Source organism: Triturus cristatus, chromosome 11 (assembly GCF_964204655.1).
Source record: "Triturus cristatus chromosome 11, aTriCri1.1, whole genome shotgun sequence".
NCBI lineage: Eukaryota > Metazoa > Chordata > Amphibia > Caudata > Salamandridae > Triturus > Triturus cristatus.
This window is the reverse complement of record NC_140594.1, coordinates 782,762,221-782,787,011: the sequence shown is the minus strand read 5'-3', so window position 1 is coordinate 782,787,011 and position 24,791 is coordinate 782,762,221. Positions and strand designations below refer to the sequence as shown.

The 24,791-nt window shown below is 46.0% G+C and overlaps 1 protein-coding gene across 1 annotated transcript in view; it reads left to right on the top strand.

Moving 5' to 3' along the window:
• Window positions 1-644: 644 nt before the first annotated feature.
• Window positions 645-24,791, top strand: part of RNF122 (ring finger protein 122) — a 186,200-nt gene continuing 162,053 nt past the window's right edge. The window contains exon 1 of the mRNA XM_085634483.1: window positions 645-1,495. The gene's annotated coding sequence lies outside the window, so the exon portion shown is untranslated. The remainder of the gene's footprint in view (window positions 1,496-24,791) is intronic.

Below are 24,791 nucleotides of genomic sequence, written 5' to 3'. Positions count from 1 at the left end.
GGTACTGGGACACACTATTTTGTGTGATTTTAGTTGAATTGCAATGTCTTTTTGTATTTTAAATGTGGTTGTAAGGCAAATTCCTGAAACAATAAAGATAGTGGTCTTTCTCTGCCCTTCCTCAGAGAGTAGCCTGGACCTGCCTAGGTATGGGGACTTAAAACGTGTCTTCCTTCGAGATGTGACCTCTGGGGAGATCATCGAATGTCAGTTTCCAGACATGTATATGTCTAAAGATAAAGAGTGAGCTCCTGCCTGCACACAAGATGACCGATCAAAAGAGTGGCCAAGAGCTGAAAAGGAGCCAAGTGCAAAATCCCAGCACCCTTTTCTTCGTTGTCCTGCCAGTGCCTGCCCGAATACGAGTTACGCATTTTGTTTATAGCTATGCACTGTATTAGACAAAAAGAAAGTGTACAAAGTGGGTACAGGGCATGTACTTTTGACAATGCATAGAACAATATTTGCATTTTTTCTAATGTCCAGATAGCGCCTGCAAATTAGTCTCTGGCGCTTTAAGAAGCAGTATAGCCAAGTACCAAAACTTGGGGAGGAGGAACGCTCTGATTGGCTCTGGCGTGTTTATGATGCAGGCAGCGAGGCGGGGGCTTCCTCGGAAGGATCGTCCTGTCAGTTTCAACAATAGAGCAATGTGACAAGCTGCAGAAGCAGAGGGGATCCTACGGCTGGCATCTGCCGCGAGAGGAAACTGCTGGGCACCGAGGACGGATTACAGAGCCAGCACCTCGAGACCAGCAACTACCACCAATGCGGCTCCATCTCTTCCCCATTCTAGGTTCAGCTGACCAGCTCGATTCCGAACACATCACCGCAGCATCCTTTACTTTCGAGTACCACTACCTCTGGGACCAGGGCCACCGTCATACCAAGGAGTCGAGTACCCCAGGTTGTTGAGCCCAGCATCTGTCCTGAGCCTTGTACCCGGGTACCAATCCCAAACCAGGGCTCAGCATCCCTCCTGATCCCAGCGCTCAGCAGCACACCAGGGAGCCCAGTGTCCGAGCACCGTTCACCCCTGAGCCAGGCGCTCACCGTCACTCCTGACCATCACTTCTAAGCCCAGCGCTTCACTCTTCATTCAACCACTGCACTCTTTTTAGACCGACTCCCTGTAACTCCCACTCCCTGCAATGTGTAGCCTGTCTCTTTGTTACAACTGCAAGGCGCCATCTGGAGTTTGAAATCCAATCTTTCTGCCTTCGCTGGTGCCAGGACCTGTGTTTCGGACTCCTATAGGATGCCAGGTGGAGTTTGAAGTCCAGTCTTACTGGCATCGATGGTGCCAGGCTCTACGTGTCTCCGAGTCCTATAAGATGCCAGGTGGCGATTGAAGTCCAGTTGTTCTGCCATCGTTGGCGCCAGACTTTTTGTGGTGTAGTCATATAAGGTGCCAGGTGGAAACTGAAGTCCAGCACCTCGTGCCTTCATCTTCCGGTGGGGGGCACGCTGTTGCAACCCTTCCAGTGTGTTGACGGTGAGTTCAAGGTTTGCATTCCCCTAAAACTTCCAGTGTTCCAGGACAGTGTATGGTCTGACGAGGAGGTATATTGCAGGGCATATCATGCAAGTATATCGGGTGGGGGGGGGTTTGGGGGGGGTTTACACTGGCGGTATATTGTTGCAGATAGCGCAGCTGTACTGTGGACGAATATAATGGGCCTCTGTTCGTAGTGATATGTCGTGGGAGTCAATTCTCGTGCTATCTCGTGAGGGTACATCCTGGAGGTAAATAGTGATGGTTTATTTTAGGAAGCATTTCCGGTTTGAATGTTGAGTTACAGAGTATTTAAATCGTGCTGGTAAATCATGGGGGTGTTTCTGGGGTATAATTTAGTGGCACTTCATAAGGGTATTTAGTGTATATACATATATGCTTAACGTGTAGGCATAGGTGTACGTATATCGGATGTATATCCAGAGGTGTACCGCAGAGCCTCGTGGAGTTGGGTGTCTGTTCGCACCTTCCTAATGTTGCTGAGATGGAATGATTTTCTCGAGTCCCTTGTTCCATAGAAACCGTAAACTCAACACGCCTCACACAAAGACGCATCCACACTGTGAAGGGGGTAGGTAGCCACAAGCAGAAACATGCGGAAACGTATTCAGCCAAACCACAGACAAACCGACGTATGAATACATACAAATGTATATAATCACACAAACATCGCACATATTTAGTCTCAAAGGAAAGAATACTATGGAAAATGCACACACACCGAAATACAGAGGCAGTATGTAACACGTACGTAAATCAGCCTGACACACGCGCGCGTTTACCCAGATATAAGAAGCACGTTGGACGGGGCACAAAGATGGTCAAAAATAGAGACAGCTACAGAAGCACTGGAAGAAGCAAGTAACACACTGTAAATGACACATGGATGTTTAGAAAATAGACACAAATGCACATACACACCTTCGAACAAGCACCGAGATTAGAACACACAACGAAAAAAATAGACATGCACGGAAAACAACCATACAGAACAAAGCACACCATACGCATTAACACGACAAAAGATTGAGATTTAGATGGAGTGAAATACACTCGTAAAGATACCCACAGACATGCAAATTAACACTTTCAACGGTACAGATGAAGACAGAAGACTCAGTAATATAAATACATACCGAAAAATGCTCATTAAAAGACAGAAATACGGTAACACAAAGGTCCGTACACATAGCTCTCGTGCATTCCTAACTTGAAATAGACACATTTTGTACACAAAGAGATGATGCGCTCCAGAGAAAACACACACACAGTCACACGCACGCGCGCGCTCGCGCGCAGATCGCTCCCGTCCTACTATTGGTCCGGGACGTGTCTGCTTCATTACGGTGTCAGCTGAGGTAATGCTCTTCCTTTGTTGCTGTCTGTTTCTGTGCTAGGCTTCCCTTCTTCCATTGCAGGATGTGTTTTCCTGAATCTCTTTGTTGTATGTTCGAGACTGGGATCTTCAACATACTGCACAAGAAAAGGCTGCTGCATATGCAGACCTTATCTTATTTCCTGTAGGTTGTTGTCGTTTATATTTAGAAAGCTTTGTTTTTACAATGGATGCATGACGGCTTCTGAATGTGCAGCCGCCTAAGGGGGTTAAGGAAGGAAATGGAGCCAACCCAGGGGACAAATAGTCCCTCAATAACACAGATGGGGACAGAACACGTTCAAGGAAAAAGTTGACTTTGGCCAAGCATCCAATGTGGCTACTTGCTGCACTGATAAATAGCTATCGACATCAGACAGATATGGCCACACAGGCTCTCCAAAACCCCTGGAAACCTATTTAATCAGGTCTCTAACTTTGCCTTCTTTCTCAGCCTCTCGAGTGTAGATATTCGTTGGAGATATCAAGGACAGTCAGAGCTGGACTGGAAACCCAAATCAGCCCTGGCAAAAAAGTCCACCATCCCAAGATTGCAGGAGGCCGCTTGTATAACGGGGCCATTGGGTTCTTTGGGGCTGGGTCATGGCCGCCCAGAAATCTCTGAAAGCACCCCCAGCATGTAGCACACCAGAAAAGACCAGAGTGCCAAAATGGCCAATCTGACCCTGGCGACAATAAGGTTTGCAGGTGGTGGATATGTAGGAGCAAGTGTGAGGGTGGGGGAAAAAGTAAAAGACCGAAGTGGTGGGTTGAGAGATGAATAGCGGGCATAGGGTGGCTCGATGAGCGTGAAGGAAGACTAAAGGTCGTACAAGTGGTGGAGGGAGGAGAGGAGAGGAGAGAAGAACAGAGAGTAGCAGACAGAGGAATGCATAAAGTGCATGGAGAAAAGAAAGGTGCAAGAATGAGAGTGGCAGAGAGGACTGGAGAAAGGGTGAGTGAGGTAGTGTTTGGGTTGTATAGAAGATAAGGGATACAGATAAGAGGGCAAACAAAACAAGATGATGGACGGAGTGCTGAACTTTTCAACCACTTACTCCCAGTCGAGAGATGTGTTTAATCCATCGTTCTTTTGCTCACTATGCCACCCCGGTTTGGACCCAGCCATATGCAAATCAGTCTTAACCCTGCTCCTCATTGGAACAGTCCAGCCCGAACTGCCAGGCGAGATCCTCCCTGCACTGGAAACAAGAATCCTGGGACCGGCTTCAGGGTAACACCCTTCATCAGTAAGGCTAGCTCGAATCCAGTGGCACAGCGAGAAAGGAACCCACGTCTGGGCATACCCTTGGCCACTTAGGGCGAACATAGCAAACACAACGAGATGATAGACAGAGTGAGGAAACTTTTCAAACACTCACCCCAGGTCAAGAGATCTGGGTTTAACCCATTGTTCTTTTGCTCAGTATGCCACCCCAGTTTGGACCCAGCCATATTCAAATCAGTATTGATACTGCACCTCATGGGAACAGTCCAGGCCAAAAAACGATGGATTTGGGTCCAGATCTCTGTACTAGGGTGAATGTGTGATATTGTTCAGCATTCTGCTCATCAATTGTTCTTTTTACACAGGGAAGAGGCACTGTCTTCTGTGATCAAACCCATTCCATTTGTAATTCTACTGTCTACTTTTGGTCTCTATGACTTATTACACCTTAAGATTGAGACAATGAAGGGAGTGATTGAATAAAGTGTGAGGGATAACACTGTCAGAAACGCAGGCAGTGATGCCGAGAGCAGGGCCTCCTGCAGAAGGTACAAAAGCCCCGTTCAATTTTTTTACTATTTCTCAGCCCTCCAATGAATCAATTTTGTATTTAGTAGGGAGCTCCTGAGGTATGAGAAGGGGTAGTCATAGATATATCATTTTGGTGGGGGGGGGGGGCAAGAAAGAGTTCCAATAGAGACGCTGTCAGACTCAGCCCTGTAGCTCACGACGTACTTGAGGGTAGTTTCTAGAACAGGCCTCCCCACGGAGGGAGAAGGTCTAGCCAAATTCAGTAGGGAGCTCCCGACTCACTAACTGGAGGATTAGGCCCGGGAACTCAAAGAGGCCGAAATTACAAATGCAGATATAGAAGAGGCCCTGACACACCTGAAGAGCAGGAAAGTCCCGGGCCCGAACAGATTTCAGCCGGAATCTTTCAAATGCCATCGAACCCACCATGCCCCCCCATATGGGGAAGATGTTTAGGACTGAGAAGCTGGAGGAATTGCTGCCACGGGATTCCGGCAGGCTCTCATAGTGCTCATCAACAATGAGGGTAAACCGCATGAGGTCAACAAATCTTGTTGTCCCATTTCACTGCTAAATATGGAAGTTAAGGTACTGGCATGGGTCCTAACAAGCTTTATGCTGCAGGTCATATAGACGCTGGTGGTGGCAAACCAGTTGATGTTTATGCCCCCATAAGATGACTAAACACAATCTGAGATGCCTGTGTGGGTGCCTCACTTGCCCCCACAGGATTGTGGAACTAGCGATGATCCTGTCGCTGGATGCAGAGAAGGATTTCTATTCCCTAGCATGGCCCTATTGGTTTGCAGTCTTGGAAAAGATGGGCTTTGTTCCGTCCTTCCTCGGATGGGTTTGGCTGCTATATCGAGAACTGGAGGCCAAGGTGAAGGTTAATGGAATGCATTCATAGGTTATTTCGATAGAGCGGGGTACCCGGCAGGGAAGCCTGCTGTCCCCACTGCTGTTTGTGGTGGCCCTTGAGCTGCTGGCACATTGGATGCAGAGGGACACCTAACTCCAGATCCTGAGATGGCAACCGCACTGGGAAGACACAATTTCTCTGTACACAGATGACATCCTCCTATATCTGGCAGACCCAGAAAGATACTGGAGATCCTGCGCATCTTCGGGGGCTACTTGGGGATATGCATCAACTGGGATAAATAAGTGGCGTACCCGCTGTCTACTTGGAGCCTGCCCTCACTCCCATTCTCGGTCCGTGTGGGAGCCAGCCAGGTCCCGATATCTCAGGATATTCGTCTCAAAAGACAAAGACCGGTTCCTCTGCAAAAAGCTAGTTAGGGTCCTAGAGGCATACAGACAAGATATGAGTCGTTGGCGTAGCCTCCCGCTGTTGTTGATGGGCAGGGCAACACTCTACAAAATGATATATCTACCCAAATTCCTTTATGTTGTCCAGAATGTACTTAGTAAAAGACAGATTATTTAGACAATTGGATACGGCTCCATGGTGGTGCCGCCCTCAGAACTGCCCTGACGACATTGACAGGAAAGTCCTGGGATTGGGGTTTTGCCCTGCCTAACCTGGAATTTTACTATTGGGCAACCCACTTGGTGGTGGTGAATGACTGGCTTTATGCAGACCAGTGAGAGCAATCCCTGATGGCTAATAGGCGGGTGGACCCTGAGGGATAACTGCGTCATATGGTCATGAGAGGCTGACAGGGCTCCCTCCAGAGACACCGGTGGTGATGACCGTGTGGAGGAAGGCGGTATGGACTGTGGGCTGGCAGGGGAAGCTCCCCTTGGTGCCCCATTATGAGAAATTGAAGCTCTGAAAGAGCTCAGTGAGATTGCAGGGCACAGAAAGTGTGATATCCTGGGAATTACGAATGTTGGGGATGTTTGGAGAGAGAGCAAACAGGTGCCCTTTGCTGAACTGCAAGCCGAATACGAACTAGCGGGCAATCAACTACAATACAGCCTGAAAAAATACAGTGATGCAATGATGGGGGCCACAGAGCTGCGTTGCAGAGAGGTGGTGCGAGGCCACGCCTCTTTTTACAACTCTCTGCAACGCAACTCTGTGGCGCTTAATGGACGTACCTGGTGGGCTAGTTGGCCCCCAGGGACCCTCAGGATTCAAGGGGACTTAATCTCCCAACTTAAAACATGCCACAGGGCGCGTTTGCACACTTGTCACATCAGGCCACGCCACCTCCCTGCACCACTATGCAAACGCACCCCCTGGTGAGTTGTAAATTGGGGGATTGAATCCCCTTGAGTCCTGAGGGTCCCTGGGGGCCAACTAGCCCACCAGCTACCTCCAGTAAGCACCACAGAGCTGCATTGCAGAGTGGTGTAAAAAGTGGCGTGGCCTTGGACCACCTCTCTGCAACACAGCCCTGTGGAGCTTACTGGAGGTACCTGGTGGGCTAGTTGGCCCCGCGGGACCCTCAGGATTGAAGGGGAATTAATCCCCCAACTTAAAACGCGCCACGGGGCGTGTTTGCACAGTGGTGCAGAGAGGGGGTGGGGCCTGATGTGACAAGTGTGCAAACGCGCCCCGTGGCGTGTTTTAAGCTGGGGGATTAAGCCCCCTTGAATTCTGAGGGTCCCTGGGGTCCAACTAGCCCACCAAGTATCTCCAGTACGCGCCACAGAGCTGCGTTGCAGAAAGGTGTTAAAAGGGGCGTGACCTCAGACCACCTCTCTGCAACGCAGCTCTGTGGCACTTACTGGAGGTACCTGGTGAGCTAGTTGCCCCCAGGGACCCTCAAGATTGAAGGGGACTTAATCCCCCAATTTACAATGTGCCAGGGGGTGCGATTGCACACTTGGTATGTCAGGCCCTGCCCCCTCCCTGCACCACTGTGCAAACGCACTACCTGCCGCCTTGTAAATTGGGGGTTTGATTCCCCTTGAGTCCTGAGGGTTCCTGGGGGCCAACTAGCCCACCAGGTACCTCCAGTAAGCGCCACAGAGCTGCGTTGCAGAGAGGTGTAAAAAGGGGAGTGGCCTCTGGACACCTCTCTGCAACGCAACTCTGTGGCGCTTACTGGACGTACCTGGTGGGCTAGTTGTCCCCCAGGGACCCTCAGGATTCAAGGGGACTTAATCTCCCAACTTAAAACATGCCACAGGGTGCGTTTGCACACTTGTCACATCAGGCCACGCCCCCTCCCTGCACCACTGTGCAAACGCGCACCCTGGTGAGTTGAAAATTGGGGGATTGAATCCCCTTGAGTCCTGAGGGTCCCTGGGGGCCAACTAGCCCACCAGCTACCTCCAGTATGCACCACAGAGCTGCGTTGCTGAGTGGTGTAAAAAGGGGCGTGGCCTTGGACCTCCTCTCTGCAACACAGCCCTGTGGAGCTTACTGGAGGTACCTGGTGGGCTAGGTGGCCCCGCGGGACCCTCAGGATTGAAGGGGAATTAATCCCCCAACTTAAAACGCGCCACGGGGCGTGTTTGCACAGTGGTGCAGAGAGGGGGCGGGGCCTGATGTGACAAGTGTGCAAACGCACTACCTGCTGCCTTGTAAATTGGGGGTTTAATTTCCCTTGAATACTGAGGGTCCCTGGGGGCCAACTAGCCCACCAGGTACCTCCAGTAAGCGCCACAGAGCTGCGTTGCAGAGAGGTGTAAAAAGGGGAGTGGCCTCTGGACACCTCTCTGCAACGCAGCTCCCTGGCGCATACTGGAGGTACCTGGTGAACTAGTTGGCCCCCAGGGATACTCAGTATTCAAGGGAAATGAATTCCCCAACTTACAACGCGCCAGGTGGGCACGTTTGCTGAGTGCTGCAGTTAGGGGGTGGGGTCTCCACAGCAATGCTGGCTTTCTCCTTTATTTTATTTTACAAGGGGGGCTGTGTGGCCCCCCTTCTTTTATATTAATTGGGGCCTTGGGGACCCCATCCCCCAAGGCCTGCTCTTTTTTTTTTTTAAACGGGAAGGGGGCCGCGTGGCCCTCCTCCCGAGGCCAATTTCGGCCCCAGGGACCCCATCCCCCGGGCATGGCCACATTTAAAAAAAAAAAATGATTTCTAAAGGAGGGTGGCTGCGTGGCCCCCCTCCTTAGGCCTCTAGTGGCCCCGGGGACCCCATTACCTGGGGCTGTGCCTCATTTGGAAAAAAAAAGCTATTTATTTATTGATGGAGGGGGGCTGCGTGGCCCCCCTTCTGGGCCACTTCTGGTACCGGGGACCCCATCCCCTGGGGCCAGCCCTTTCCGTTGGGGACCGTGGGGGGAGCCCCAATTCCCCCACGGTCCGCAGGCTCCCCGCCTCCTGCAGGAGCTGGCATTGATGTTCCACATGGGGAGCTGCTAACATGCAGCTCCCCTGGTGGAAAAGCAATGTGGTTTAGATTTTGTAAGCGAGAGCAGGAAATCTGCTCTCGCTTACAAAATCCAAACCAGAGTTTGCTATGACAGGGCGGGAGCCGCACGGCTCCCACCCTGCCATAGCAAACAGCAGTGTTCTGGGGGTGATCACCCTGGGACACTGGCGGAGCCCCTCCCTTAATTTTCAAAGCCCCGGGGAGATGGTGGTCCCCGGAGCTTGGGGGTCCATAACGGACCCCAAAATTTAAATATACAGTGCCCCGGGGAGGTGGTGGTCCCCGGGGCATGTGGCGGGGCTTGTGCCCTCCCCCCACATTTGTTTTTAATTTAATAAAGAGCCCCGGGGAGGTGGTGGTGTCCAGGGCAGCATGGGGGGTATTGGGACCCCCCACGCATTCTTTTCAGTGCCCCCGGGACCTGGCCCACCCAGGGGCTCAAATACAACAAAGCGCGGGACCCCACGCTTCTTTTGTTTTTTTCTCGGCCGTATTCGCGAAACCAACATGAATTCGGACGATTTGTTTTAAAAAAAAATGCTTTTTGGTGTTTCTACCCTGCCCCCTTTTCTTGTTTTTTCACTGTGATTCACTGTTTTCTTGTAACAAGATGGCTGCCAATACTTCCTGGTTTGGAGTGTTGGCAGCCAATCACAGTGAAGCTCGTGCTCGGGAGGGTTCGCGAACCAACTGCAGCCATAGATATAGAAACTTTTACTTTTTCTATTTTCCTAGGAACTACTGAACAGATTTACACCATTTAACAAAAAGGATTCTTTCTGAACCAAGGGCTACCTTTTTTCCAAATTTGGTGCAATTCCGTTCAGCAGTTCGGGCTGTAGCTATGTCTAAAGTTTCCTTCAGAAAATAACATGAGACAAACGTGTTTTGGGACCCCCCTTTTTTCTCAGCCCCTGCCCAACAAATCACCCCGAAACTTTCAAGACAGAAGCTGACCAGAGCGCCCCACTAGTTCTGAAAATTTCGCAAAGATTCTTCAACCGGCCCCAAAGTTATTGGGAAAACAAAAAACTCTTTTCCTATGGAAACTAGGTCCTAACTATAACTACTTACTGGCGACCGCCAGTAGGTAATATATTTAGAGAGATATACATGTACAGGGAAAAATACAAAGGTTAATGCGGGCCATGGGCTATGGGCCGCTTGTGGCTTGGCTCTGCACCTATCCCAGCCTTGGTGGCCACCTCCAACAGACATCAACCAGTACAGTACTGATAAACTTTAAAGGAGGTAGTCTTTTTTATTTTAACGGTATATTTCTCATTTCACTGGAATAATCTCATGACATCATGCTCTTACACTTTCCTTAACACTCAGGTGATGGTGCTGAGTTTGAATGCTGCAGAACAAGTGAAATTGTAAAATGCTCAACCACCTGCTGCTGCAAGTAGAAGCGCCATGCTATATATTAATGGCCTATCTGGTTGACTTCTTTGAAACTTGCTGCCTCATTTACCAGCGGTTTGCACCAGAGTGTTACACTCTTGCTAGGGCAGAATTAGTAAACAGCTTTACAGAACCTGGGCATTCATTGGTGTGTGTGTTGTCTTTCTGCTAGGAAGCGAGGTTTAAATGTACCGTCCTTTCATCATTGAAGTTTACAGCAGTGACTTCTGGGTAAAACCCTATCTTTTGCCTTTTTTAACATTGTACCTTGATTTTCCTTATCCCACATCTATATTTTCTCTCCCCTAACAACTGTGCTTGTTACTTTCCTTAGCCATCCTTATCCCAGATATGTTATTTTGAGGAAGTGCGGTTGATGCCGGCAGAGTAAATATGGGTTGGTGGTGTAGCCAAAAACAAAGGTAGGGTTGTCTTCCACACCTACCTTCACTTTGTGGCCTTCCACATTTTTTCTATTATCGATTGCTTGTTGATCCTTTTCTATTTGAACTTTTGTATTTTAATGTGAGTTGGGGCATAACACTCCTGCATCTCCTTACTCTTTTTTTTTTAAAGTGGGGAGTGACACTACCACATCACTTTTTATTTCCCTTGAAGTGATGCTTGTGAGAAGCTGGAAGCATGACCCCCTGCAGCGACGTGCTGGTGGCAAAACAGCTGTATACCCTATAATGCACCCCTCTCTGGGCCCAGCCAGAGCCACTGCCCAGTTTCCTGTTCACCCACCAGACCAGGCATGTTGGAGGGATTTGGAGGTACAATACTTATCTCTGCATGTTTGGAATTCAGAAAAATGCCTAGGGCCTCATTTACAATATTTTGACCCTTGGTAGCTCAGCAAGCCTTCTTGCTGTGCTACTGTGTGTCGACAGAAAAAAGCAGGATTGTACCATATCCACAAGATATGGCAAAATCCTGTCCTTGTCCCTTGCACTGGCGCACAATGGGCAGCCATGCGCCAACGCAGGCACCCTTGCGCCATGGTGCAAGGGTGTCTGTGTTGTAGGAGTGATTGTTCTTGATCCAAAAAATGAACAAGTTAAAGCCGTTGTGAGATCAGGACGATGCGAAAACCAACACAGACATAACAGACCCAACTCGAAGATCCCAGACCCGAACTACTAAGCCAAGAGTATAATTATTTGGGGATAATGGAAGTGTGACACCCCAAACACGCCCCTTTAAGCTATGCCCATGGATTTGAGAAACCAGGGCAAGCAAGAAAGAGCAGGAAACCTATGTAATCACACCACATCAAACTAAACAGCATCCTGCCAGAAGACTCCATTTTAAAACGCTCCTTACCTACAAAGGCAGCAATGGTCTGGTAATGAGGCTCCCCTCCCTGCTGGTAGTGCTGAGAGAAAACTGACTGGAGGGCTGATTACAAAGTGGACTGTCAACCTTCGAATACAAGACACATTTCACTTCCGCTTGGGCCAAAACTTTAATTTAGAATCCTGGCACCTCTCAAATGATGAGACTTGAACGTGTGTGAAAATATACATTTTGTCACTTCCTGCCTACCCGCATTCACCTGTCATGAGACCGGGTGCTTGGCATTAAATAATAAACTACTTACTAGCTGGTAAAGGGAGTATGTCCCTTGGAAGTGAGAGAAGATGATTTGTACCAGCCAGATGGGCAGCTTTAATGTTCATTAATTATATTCTGCGTCAGGTGTCTGTTTCCACAGATTGTTCAAGCAGTAATCTGCCCATGAAGTGCAGAAAACAGGGCTGACAGCACTTCAACTAATGAAACTTGTTACATCAGAGATTCAATTAAAGACCTTAGTCAGCAGAACCACAGTGCTTTATAAAGTTACAGAGTGGACACGCAGGCAGCATACATCTGCTCTGAGAAACTCGCTTATAATTAACAGAGGGAAGTCTCCGTGTAGCACTGCCATACACAGCCCTATAGAGCTGGAGGTTTCAACTTTTTTACACAATACACTTAACCAGTGGCGGCTCCTACACTAAGGTGGAGGAGCGTGGCCTCCCAAAAAATAAAATGATAATAACACCAGGTTATTATCATTTTATTTTTCCTTAGTGGATCTCCAAGTGCTTGTCGAGGGGTGCTGGGCTACATTACCCAAAGAGCAGGGGAGGCGTGGTAGGCCGGCCAAACAGTAATGCGCACTGTGCATGTTCACCAGGCTGCAATGCACAGCCTGGTGAGGAACGTGCCCAGGCCCCCAGTCCCAATCTGATCCACAGCGCTCAGACCAATCACGACACTGCAATAAGAAGCGTCATGATTGGCTAGAAGACTCTGGAAGCCTTGGTGCTTCCTGTTCCTGCCATTTTGGAAGAAAAACGGAGGAGAGGTGGCTGTCGGCAAGGTACGTTTAAAAAAAAAAATGTTTTGTTTTTCTTATTTAACCCTCACACCACGCCCGCCTCACCACTAATGTGATGTAGCAGCCGCTACTGCACTTAACACACCTGTGCATCTCTGGTTAGCACTGTCGGCAAGAACTGCCCACAGCTGGATTAGCACCTTGGATACACAATCCCAGCCAAGTCTGTGGCAGTGCTCCCATAATAGGGAGAGTTTACCATCTGTTTTTGTAGTGTTGGAATGGCACAGCAATCACCTATAAAGAATAAACACAAACTAAACATTGAACAAAAACAATGAATATATTAAAGCGATTGAACAAACACCAGAATAAATTGGAGTAGTCACAAGGCGACAGAGTGTAGCTCCCGTACCATTATTCACTGTTTGCACTCACTGTGCCCAAGCGCTTCATTACACATTAATTCAACTGCAACTTCAAAGGCAGACTGGTCTCTGAGGACGAACAAGTAAACAACTGCACCAGTTGTTAAAGATTTTTTTATTAACTTTACCACAGCCTGTTCTAGGAGCACAAATGAAACAATGAGGGACACAAATGCAGTTTAAATAAATGGGGTGTATTTATTTTTTCTGACTACTCTCCTGATGTCTGTCGCCGTATGTCACTCAGAATGGTGTAGATTTCTCTATGTTGATTCGTCGACATTCACAGGAGCATATGGATCCTATATTAAAGCTATATCCATTCAAGAAGACTACAATAACAGCAGCCACCCAAATGAGAAGACACTTTTTTTCTCAATCAATTGAATTCAGTTTAAAAAATAAACAATTTGAATTGTTACAGAAATACTACCGGTGGTGATTGTACACATTTCAAAAGGGCTGGGGGGGGGGTACCGGCCAGTGGCCTCCAGCACCTCACTAAATTAATTCATGTTTCCAAAAACCCGAGTGTTACAAACCAATCAATCACGAAAAATAACCACGAGATTTTTCATTTTACATATACGTGTTAAGAATTTTGCGCATTTATCCATTCCGTCACACTTTTTGAAAAGCGTCCCAAAGTATTATTCTTCAGCAGGTCCACAAACAAATGTAAAACCTTTATCCTATCAGGAAAAATGTGTTATGCTTAAAAGGGCCACAAATAATACTTCCAGGCAAAACACAGCCATCTGAAATATTGTGAACTCTCTAAAAATGATGCTCTAAAGAAGTCTTGGGACAATGCGTTTCAGAAGTGAGAACTCATTCCAAGTCAAGTGATGAACTGGGCCCATAATATGGCCACGGAAAAGTGTATAGTAGCTTAAACTCTTTATCAGGGTTATCAATTTTAAGTTTATCATCAGTTGCTGTCTCTTTACTTTCAAGCAACCCATACGGTAAAAGCAGGGCAACTAGAATTATGCGATATTGCAACTGTGTCTCTTTTGCATAGTTATGGAATTGCTGCATTTGACACATAATCCATCATCTGATGCATAAGGTGCAGATTTTAACAACAACAAAAATTCTAGTTGAAACTGATCAAATGTTATTAAAAACGTGGCAGATTGTTTGTTGTCAGTGGAAGGCCATTTGCAAAGGTTAACTAGTCAACTTTAAGTTCCTTTTTTCTGTATTTGGTTGTTAAACTGGTGCCCAGGCAGTATTACCATGTGTAAAAAATACAAAATAATGGTGCTGTACTATAAAATATTGTGCCGTATTATGCCACATAATGTGTCCTTTCTAGCCACATAATTTATTCAACCCAGCCAATTCATTTGGTGCTCCCCTGCAGTTTAACTGCAGTGGACCCGAGCAATAGTGATACATTTTCTGTGAAGATATTCATAATAGAGTTTTTTTTAGATACAGGCTTTCTTCTTTGTTGGTTCAGTTAAAATGGCAACTCTGAAGATTCTGCACTTTGAACCTATGATGTTCAATTGTTCTTTTTTCTACAATGCAGTACAATTTCTTTAGTCCTGACAATACCTTGAGTCCCTCATAGTTCTTTCTGCTCTTTATACTATCAAGCACTCAAGTCAAACTCGGAGCGCTGCATAGCTGCCAAGGTTTCAGATTGCTATGTGTGACATTTTCATAATTTCAGAGTAATTATGAGTGACATTTCAACGACTAAGAGTGACACTTTCTCGCGAGCACAACAACTAAGAGTGACACTTTCTCGCGAGCAAAATCAAGCAATGAAGATGAGGGAAACATTAAAATATTAGAAATTACACCCATTTGAGGAACGAGAAATTCTAAAATCTTACAAATGCTGAAAAGCACCAGAAAATGAAGGGCACTAATTTAGGGCCCTTGTAAATTGATCTTACTTTTAAACAAATGTATAATCATGATACAGAGTGGCAGACAGTGACTTCAATCAATGCAGAGGAGCTGTAACTTTACTTATAGTACAGGCTGATTGATAACACGCTGCGCTCCTCCAAAACAAATGCTAAAAAAAGTAGTGAAAATAAAGTTATTCATTCATATAAGGATTATACCTACAATTGTATATCGTATCATATAATGCATAATAGGATGTGTGCCTTTTATTTTGCAATCCAATAAATGTAGTTTTATTAGAGAATGCTTGCCTGATATATTTTAGCTAAAGGTGACTACGTCCATGATATTATGAAAAAGTATACATGATGATGTGTCCAATTATAAACTGATTGCTGCTAAGTAAATCAGTGCTATTCTCATCTTTGTTGCTCTGATCTCTGGCTCTTTCCTGGCCCTTTTCATCTTGCACAGTTTGTCTCTTTCCAGTTGTCAGCGTTTTGCTTACCATGTGTCTACTTCTCCTCGTTTGTCCCATAAAATTCAGTGCCTTTTTCTCCCCTGCCCCATGTTTCTTCCTCATTCCTGCTCAGCACCTGCTTTCCCTTGCTCTATCTTCTCTCCCAAGTCTCACCCTTTTCTCTCTCAGCTTCACCCTTTCTCTCTCTGATACCTTTGCAACTTCATCGCACTCCACTGCCTTATTATACAATGTTCCTCTTCCTATCTTGACTATTCTCTACCTCCCCTTCTCTCTTTGTCTTAGGGGCATATGTATGAAGAAACTGTTTTGCGAGTCCTTAATAGCGAATTTTAGTGATTCGCTATTAAGGACTTGCAAAAGGGAATGTATGTAGGTTTTGCAATAATAATTGCGATTCCTACATATTCCTTAATTGCGAATAGCAAATTGCGATTCGCAATTAAGGAATACCTTCCCATTCATTCCTATGGGCCTAGAGGCCCATAGGAATGAATGGGCAGACATTCACAATTTGCGAGTACCCATTAGGTACTCACAAATTGAGAATGCAATTTCAAGGGTGCAAGGGTGTCAAAAGGACACCCTGTTTCACCCCTGAAATAAGCATATGTGCACATGTGGCGCACATACATGCCCTAAGGGCATGTATGCGCGCCACATGGCACTTTGAAAAATGCAAAAAACTGCATTTTTCAAAGAAATTGCAAATCACCACCAACTTGAAGTTGGTGGTAATTTGTCATTTCTTAACGCAAAATCGCACAACTTGGGTGCTTCCAGAATTGCATTTAAGGAATCGCAATTTGCGATTTCTTAAATGCATTCGCAAAATAGGGAATCGCAAATTCTGCGATTCCCTATTTTGCGAGGGACTTGCACAAACGGGCCAATTCTGAGAATCGGCCCATTTGCAAACGGAAAAAAGGCTTCATACATATGCCCCTTAGTGTCTTGTCACAGCCTCCTGAAAAAATGAGGTAGGGGACATTATTCTCTCACCCATCCTGTCGTGCTCTGGGACTTGAAACTCTTTGGCTGCATGAAACACTGGTCTGAATGTGACAGTATTTGAATAAGGTGGGATGTCCCCAGAGACCTATGATTCCCTAGCATGGCCGTTTACACACATCGAGTGCGGTCAGAACAGACAGCATGTGAATATGTGCCTGTCATGTCTAGTGTGGTTTGTCCCTTTTCTTCAAAGAGAACACTGCTACCTTCTTTCCACTTGTGGTGCAGTCACAAGCGGGGCCTACTGAGGCTGTTGCTACAACAAAAAACAAAGCATCAGAAGTTAACGCGCGGGGCATGCACACTGTACAAAAGAAGACTACCGCTCACTATTGACCCAATATGCATGCGCTGAACGGAGCGCCGGCACTGCAGGATTGACGGGCCTGTGGGGGGTAAGGCAATGCGAGGCTTTGGGAACAAAAGGCCCATTGGCACATTTTATTCCGTGGAGCATAGGCCACAAGGCAAATACACCTGTCTGTACCGCATGCTAATTTTCCTACTACTTTCCTCTAGTTCCGCTGTTTTCCTTCTAGATGTTTCACTCCTTTGAAAGTTTTACACTCTTGCACCCGTTTTAGGCGGCAACTCCAGCAATTATGAATCCTGCTCTGTATTACAACAGCTCTTTCCGGCACTGCCGCTTTCTTATGTTTAACGATGGGTCAGTCTGAAGAGTGCCACTGCTAGGATTGAGGCTGTGTGGTGGCAGCATCTTTTCAGAGGTATGTATGTATGTGTGTTTTTATATAGCGCTCGACTTACCCTTGGGCATCTCGGTGCTTGCATTGGGAACCCGTCCTGGCTTTTTCCCTGTGAAATAACCCGTACTGGGCATCCCCAAGGTGAAAGCCAGGCATCCCGCCGCGGGGGGGGGCCGCAGTGGAGATTAAGCAAGCTATTGCCCAGAGTTGCAGAGTGTGAACCCATGAATCGAGTAGGCACCGAAGTGAGAATTATCGAGTCCGTGGACACTTGGGCTCAGACTCTGCCGCGTCGGGAATTGAACCCTGGTCCCGGGTCTGACCTCTGCTTCAGGGTATGCCTCTTCTAACCAGTGAGCCACACTTCTCCAGAGGTGAGCACTAGATACACAAACACTCTCACGCTTTCACCTCACGAGTTTGTAAAAGGCCACAATTCATATACACGCACGCTCATACCTTGAGGCAGAGTCTACCGTGCATATGTTTATACTTTACACTCGCACGTAAATACATTGTGACTGCCATGGAACTCTTAAGTTTTATTTTACATTCCTGGGGTCCAGGCTGCAGTTGTCCGGCACCAGGCCACAACTCCAGCAGCGGCCACGAGTCTGCCAGGGTTTTGTAGCAAGTGTTCATTACCACGCTGGGAGCCCTGTGCGGCCACGCAGCACAACGCGGTCAGAGCTGCAGCAGAGGCCGGCTCCCGGCTGCGTGCGCTGGCGTCCAAAGTTTAAACTATGCCACACCCTCGCTCTCCCACAGCCTATAGGTATGTGGGATTCACAGCCAGTGTTTCTTAGCAGGATTAATCAACAGTATTGATTTGAGTATAACTTACTCAACTCACGAAGGCTTCCTGAGTGAATAAAATGTGCTGCAACTCCGGGGTCACGTGACGGGTGAATGCTTTACAGTGCAGCCCCCAAACCTGCCGCAAGCATCAAGCATCATAGGGACGCGCTGCTGTCTGCTAAGAGCTCTGTCTGTCAGTGTGTGGTGTAATTCGTGCTGGGCTCGGCTTGCTAAGGAGGCACTATAAATGTGTGACAATGCATTTCAGTGAGGTGATGCGGACCACCGCACTGAAATACGTTAGTCTAACGCCTGATGCGTGATACTTGGCAGGGCTGGTGCTGTCTAAACAGAGAGCTGTACTGAGATCTCTATAGAGACAACACTGAGAGTCAACCGGGGGCATGTGGCACGTATGTGCACATGTGGGGGCGGCAAATAAGTGGTGGATGGGTGGGTGGGTGCATGCATGCAGGTAAGGAGAGTGAGGAGCAAATAATAAAAAATAAAGTCACTTACCATGCCTGCTGCACGTCTGACGTCCTCTTTGGTCCCTCCTCCATTGGCTCTGCTGGCTTCAGACTCCAGGAAGTTCCACTACCCAACCCTGGTGATACTCTCACCAGCATGAGAGCAGTACCAGGATTGGATGGAGCATCCTGGCTGGACACTTGTTCAGGCGCTTTAAGCCTGTCCTTGCTCTCCACCCAGCTGTCTAAAATAGCTGAGCTGAGAGCTGCAAAGTGACAAGTACTTAGAGGGTCCATTTTACTTCTCCAGTCCTCCTCTGCTGCCAGTCGGCAGCAGAGGAGGACACGCACCGCTAATCCCGGGTGCAGGCTGCTGCACAGCTAAACATGAAAAATAAAATGGTAATAAAATTATTTAATTGCCTCGCCCTCACAAAGTAACCGCCACTGGAGTCAACCCGAACTCTGTTGTTGCTAGTATCAAGACACACAGCTCTGAGCTATAAGGAGTAAGTAAGACCAGCTCACCCAGTCAAAAGCCTTGGCCGCGTCAAATGCAAAGATAGTGAGTGGCAAATTGTTAGCTGAGGCGATGTCGATTGCTCCAATCAACTCATGAGTTAAATCATGAAGCTGACGACCTCTAATAAACCCCTTCTGGTCAGGATGAACTAAGTGACCCATCATGTTGTTCAATCTCCCTGCTAAAATTTGTGCGAAGATTTTGTAGTCACAATTCAGCAGGGAGCTGGGTCTATAGGATTCAATTTTTTAAAAATCTTTATTGGGCTTCAAGATCAGAGTAACCGCTGCCTCATTCCAAGATCTAGGAATTGGAGTGTTATTAGAGAAAATACTATCAAATAATTTCTCCATAACGGGCGCAGGTGTCTCATTAAGGGCAATGTAAAACTCGTTAGGAATTACATCTAAGCCTGCAGCACTGCCTCTTTTTAGATGTTTCATTGTGGTTTTTATTTCTTGTAGTGTAAACTTTTCATTTAACTGTTGGGCCTGGTCGCCAGATAGAGGCTGTAAGGAAACTTTGTCCAAATACGTTTTTATTTGGGAGTCTGAGACCACTAGGTCTTCAGTATACAGTTCTTGAAAGTATAATTCAAAAGCTTTTACCATATTAGCCCTATCTGAGATTAACTCCCCTGTTTCTGTGTTAAGAATCTCCTTGATTAAATTTCTGAATTGATTGACACGAGATTTCCAGGCCTGAAGTTTCCCACACCCTTCTCCATATTCACAATTAGCAAGTTTACTAACTTCCCATCTTCTTCTAGTAATATTGTCAAGATAGTCCATCATCTCTTCCCGCATGGCTAGCACCTCGGAATTTTCCACTCTCTGCTTTGCATTATTTTGGTTGGCTGCTTGATTAAGTGATGCTCTGAAAATATCGGCTTCAAATGACTTAAGCCTTTCTTTAGATTCCTTATTAATTTTAGCTGTGATACTAATAATTCTGCCTCTAATAAATGCTTTATAGGCATCCCATATTACCTCAATTGGAGCTGAAAGATCATTTACTTAAACAAAAGAACAATGTCTCATTCTTTAATTGTTCGACTACTGAAGCATCTTTAAGAAGGGCTTTATCAAAGGTCCACCTTCTTGTTTCAGTATGTCTAGTAAATTTTAAGTCTATCAAGACCGCTGAGTGGTCTGATAGGTGTTCTGGGATATGTGATACCGAGCTAACACTATTTGTCAGCCTAGAATCTATCAGAAAAGGATTGATTCTAGAGCGGTGACTGTGTTTTTTATTATGAAAGGTATAGCTCTGAGGGCCAGTTAGTGTCCTATTTTTTATTCTCCAGATGTCTACGAGATTTAGACCGTCCATAAGGACTCTAATCAGAGAGCCCATTTTCGTGGGTACTGTTTTTCCCCCCTTTGACCTGTCAAGAGAGGGATTCAGTAAAATATTAAAATCACCACCCATAATAATCGGCAGATTAGATTCCAGTAAATGATTATATATAGTTCTAAGTGTTGAGGCATCATCTCTGTTTGGACCGTAGTATCCCACCCGAATCGCCGAATCATTTCGTATTTTAATGTCAGCCATAATCCATCGCCCCTTATTATCTATCTTGGAGGAGTCCAAGATTGCTTTGGCTGATTTCGGAACGATATTAGCCACACCTTTAGTGCAGCAGGATTGCGTGGTGTGGAGAGAACTATCAATCCATCTCTGCTTAGAGACAGCCGCCTCCCATTCATCAAGTGTGAGGTGGGTTTCTTAGAGAATAATAATATCAAAATCAGATTGACTTAAGTACTGGAAAATCCTCCTTCTTCGAATCACTAACCTAAGTCCATTAACATTCCATGTACAAATTCTAGTTGGAGTAACTTCAGGTATTTGAGGTAATCCAATGCGCCCTATCTCTTGTCCAGGAGAGCACACCCTGATCACAAGCTGCTCCTTTTTTATTAACAACTTCCTTGACACTAGTATACTTAAGAGGACTTTTTCTTTTTTTCCCCTAATTTGCTCCCCACCCAGTGAAAAACCATCATAACTTTTTTCTCGTAGGAAACACCCCCCCCTCCCCCTCCCAAGGGAACCCTCCTTATCCACATTGGGTATGATGTATAAATGAAGCCCTGTGAGCTCACTACCCATTCTCCCGGCAAACCGATACTTATAAGCAGACTTCCTTTTAAGATTATCCCTGAGCTTTGATTTGATCACTGAAGATCCCTACCTCCTTAGGGTCTCTAAAATTAGACATTTTGTTTTTCCACATCACCCTAAGTAAGGCAGGCAACCTCAACTGCACTGTTGTGCCCATTGATCTTAAAATTGGCATGCATTTCCCCAATTCCCACTGTCTGTCCTGCTTAATTCTTGAGAGATCTGACCTTATCCAAAATGCCCAGACCCCTTTCATAAAACTGCCAGCTTCTAAGGCTTCCGATAGCACACGCTCTTTTAGAGCGTAAGTTTTAAAGTTGACCAAAATTTGCCGGGGATTTTTTCTATTTGGAATTTTAGTGAAAGGGTCTCTATGAATTCTCTGGATATCAGATTCCAGCTCCTTAACATCCATGGTGGGGATAAACTCTTTCAACAATTTTATAATATAGGTTTTGATGTTCTCCCCCACTGAGCCTTCTGGAATATTCAAAATGTTGATGTTGTTTTGTCTAGCATTATTTTCTAGGGTCTCAAGTTTATCTAATATATCTTTTTCTCCATCTTTTAATGTCTGAATCTCTGAACGATTAATCTCAACGTGTTTATTCTAGGCTTCTATTGAGGCTTCCATTACGCATATTCTTTCAGTGATTGCTGACATTTTGACTTCTAAGGATTCACACAACTCTTGTATTTTGGCCTGATTCGTCTCTGAGATAGCAAACTTACTCCTGATTTCCACGGATAAGGCATGTAACATTTGTACCAGATTTAGCTGATCAGAAGTGGTTGAAACTGATGGTATTCCTAGTGAGACTGAAGTGGAATTAGAGGTGTCAGAGCCAGGGACAGAATCCATGCCATTGTCGTCTAATACCTGAAACCTATTAGTAGTTGTGACATTAGCGTGTGCAACCTCAACTGCTACAGGATTATTCTTTGTAGCGTCCATTTCCACCTCTGATAGCTTTGATACCTTAGTTGGAGATATTTTACCCTTACCTATAGATAACTGAGAAGCACCCAATGATAAGGCAGCGATTTGTTGTGTTTTTTCTTGCACTTTAAAACAGGATCTTAAGGACGGCGTTATCTTGAGTAATGGGGTTTCTTTCAACTGCCGTGTAGAAGTGGCAGAAGAATATTGAGAAATGAGAGGCTGGTTCCCCTTTGACTTCTTGCTTGGTTTCTTAATGGGAGGTTTCCCTGAGGTAGGAACAGAGGAAGAAAAAACATAAGAAGCTTCCAAATGACCCAACGGGTTGAATGTTTTATTGCGCAAGGTGTATCTAGTGGGGTGTTCTGAAATTATGGCCTTCTGTTCGGCTGCAGCTTGTGTGTGTGGGCTCACAAATGGCTCGAAGGACTCAAGAGGGGTAGAGTGGTCAGACGCACCCCTTTTGTCTATTTGGTTAGATTTCAGGGCTGGCGTCCTTGGTTTTGTTTTCCATTGCCTCCTCGGGGACTGATTCGAGGGGGAGATAGCAATACAGTCCCCTCTATTTAAGTTTTTAGCTCATCTGGGGCTCATAAGCTGACCCAATCCAGGAAGCCTGCTAATTACAGTATAAAAAGGCTGGGCGTAACCAGTAGGGCAAAAAAGTTCTTGAGCTATTCTTTGCACTCGTAGTACAGGAGGGGTGTTTTTCAATGAGAAACTCTTGCTAGATTTATTAAATCAATTCTCTACCCTACCTTTGCAGCTAATAGCGTAGAAAGTAGTGGTTATCGCTTTGCAGGAACTAATCCTACCTGGTGACCCACGGAGCAAGATCCTCGAAGAGGCGTGCCTGGCGAGGCGGATCCCGATTGCCTCCTGAAGCAGCCGCCCTCTGCCGTGGTGTGCCGCGGAGAGCCCGCTCGGTCGAGCCAAATCCAGTCCCGCGCTCAGGGTCAGCCAACAAGCCGACCAGCCCAACAGCAGGATGCAGCAAGAACACCGCCCCCACCTCCATGCCAACCGCCAATAGCCGAAAAAAGCACCAGAGAAAGCGGGAAACGCGGCCAAGGACAAGCCGCCAAGAGGGAGCGGGGGGAAAAGTCACAAAAAGGGACAAAAAGGACACCCCTGTCGGACCGCAACCATCTGTAAGTCAGACACAGTGCCAATTGTGGCACAAGCACGATAAAGCTTAACACAAAAGCCCAGGAAACATTCAATCGGTGCCAGGGGTAGAGAGGAGCTCGCGGCAAAGACTAGCCCGCCGCCATGTTCCCGCAATCCCCAAATATAATTGATAATACCCAAACTCACTCAGAGCTTTCCTTCTGATAATATATTGGCTCATTTAAAAATCGTTATACTGCTTTTACACAGCCAGAGCCGTGCTCATGATAATCTCCAGAATTACTCATATTCTAGATACTGGTAGCACAAACGCGGAGTCAGTGATTTATAAAACCCACAGTCAATCATGGTTCACTCCTGATAATATTCAAAGCTCAAAAGGAACTCTGCAGTGCTACTGGAATTTTGCCCGTTAGTGGGTGCAGGATTTACACGTGGTCATAGATTTTCCATCCTTGTAACATGAGTCATCACCTGCTGCACAATGTGCACATTTCAACAAAAAACACATTCCATATGGGCCAAATGTGGTGCCATGCAGTGTCAAGACTGTTCCAAAGGCTAACTTGTATTCAGCCATCTGCATGTTGCACATGTGCTCAGACTCCCACATGGTTTCTGTGTGCAGCTGTCTCTAGGATAAAAGTCAACCTGTGGGACAACTGTGCAGCCCTCAAATGCCTCTGTATACTACCCATGGCTATGCTATAGGCTCAAATATGTTATTCAGTTGTGGATTGGAAAATGCATTTTTAAGGTATTTGTGACCTTTGGACATTTTGTGATTAATCTCTGAACCTGTTCTTCATTAAATGGACAATCATTTTTGTTTCAATAACTTATGTGAGTTATAGGTCTATTTGACTTATAAAGGCAAGGCTAGGGTGCAGTTTTAACTGCCCACTGAGCCAGGTGATGTATTATGTATCAAATGCAGCAATATTGTAGATTTATCCATGCACTCCCAGTTAATTTGAGGAAAAATGAAAATTTAATAAGATTGGGTACTGACTGGGTATCGCCCACTGACCCAGTGCATCATCAAAAGTGTTATATGTAGCACTATATCACAGTTGGGACAATGTCCCTCCTCGCACTCCTTTGTGTCCCAAAAGAGGGTTCTTCATTTGTAATAAAACTTTTATTGGTTCACATCTTCAAACTATTTTTTTCAGCCATGACATGGTTGATTTTCTTGTTTCTTTGCTCCTTCTCTTTTGTTATAAAGAAAAAATATATTGTGGCTCCTATAGTTCCACTCCACAAATTTTCAGCAAAAGAATATTTGAAAAGATGACAATCCTCTGTGCAATGCATTTCGGACCGTAGGTCCTTCATTAGGAGGTTATTAAATACTGTGAAACAAAAAAAGAAACATGTTCAACTAGTCATATATTAGCATTCATTTCAAACAGTCCATACACTAACAGCAGGGCAGCAGGAATTACTGTGATTCTGCGGCAGTGGCCTATTTTGCATATTTATGGAATTGCTGTGTTTGAGGGTTTCTTCAATTGTAATCAAACTTTTATTGGTTCGCTTCTTGAAAAACATTTTGTTTCAAATGAATGTTCAAACAGCCATGAAGTGGTTGATTTTCTTGTTTATTT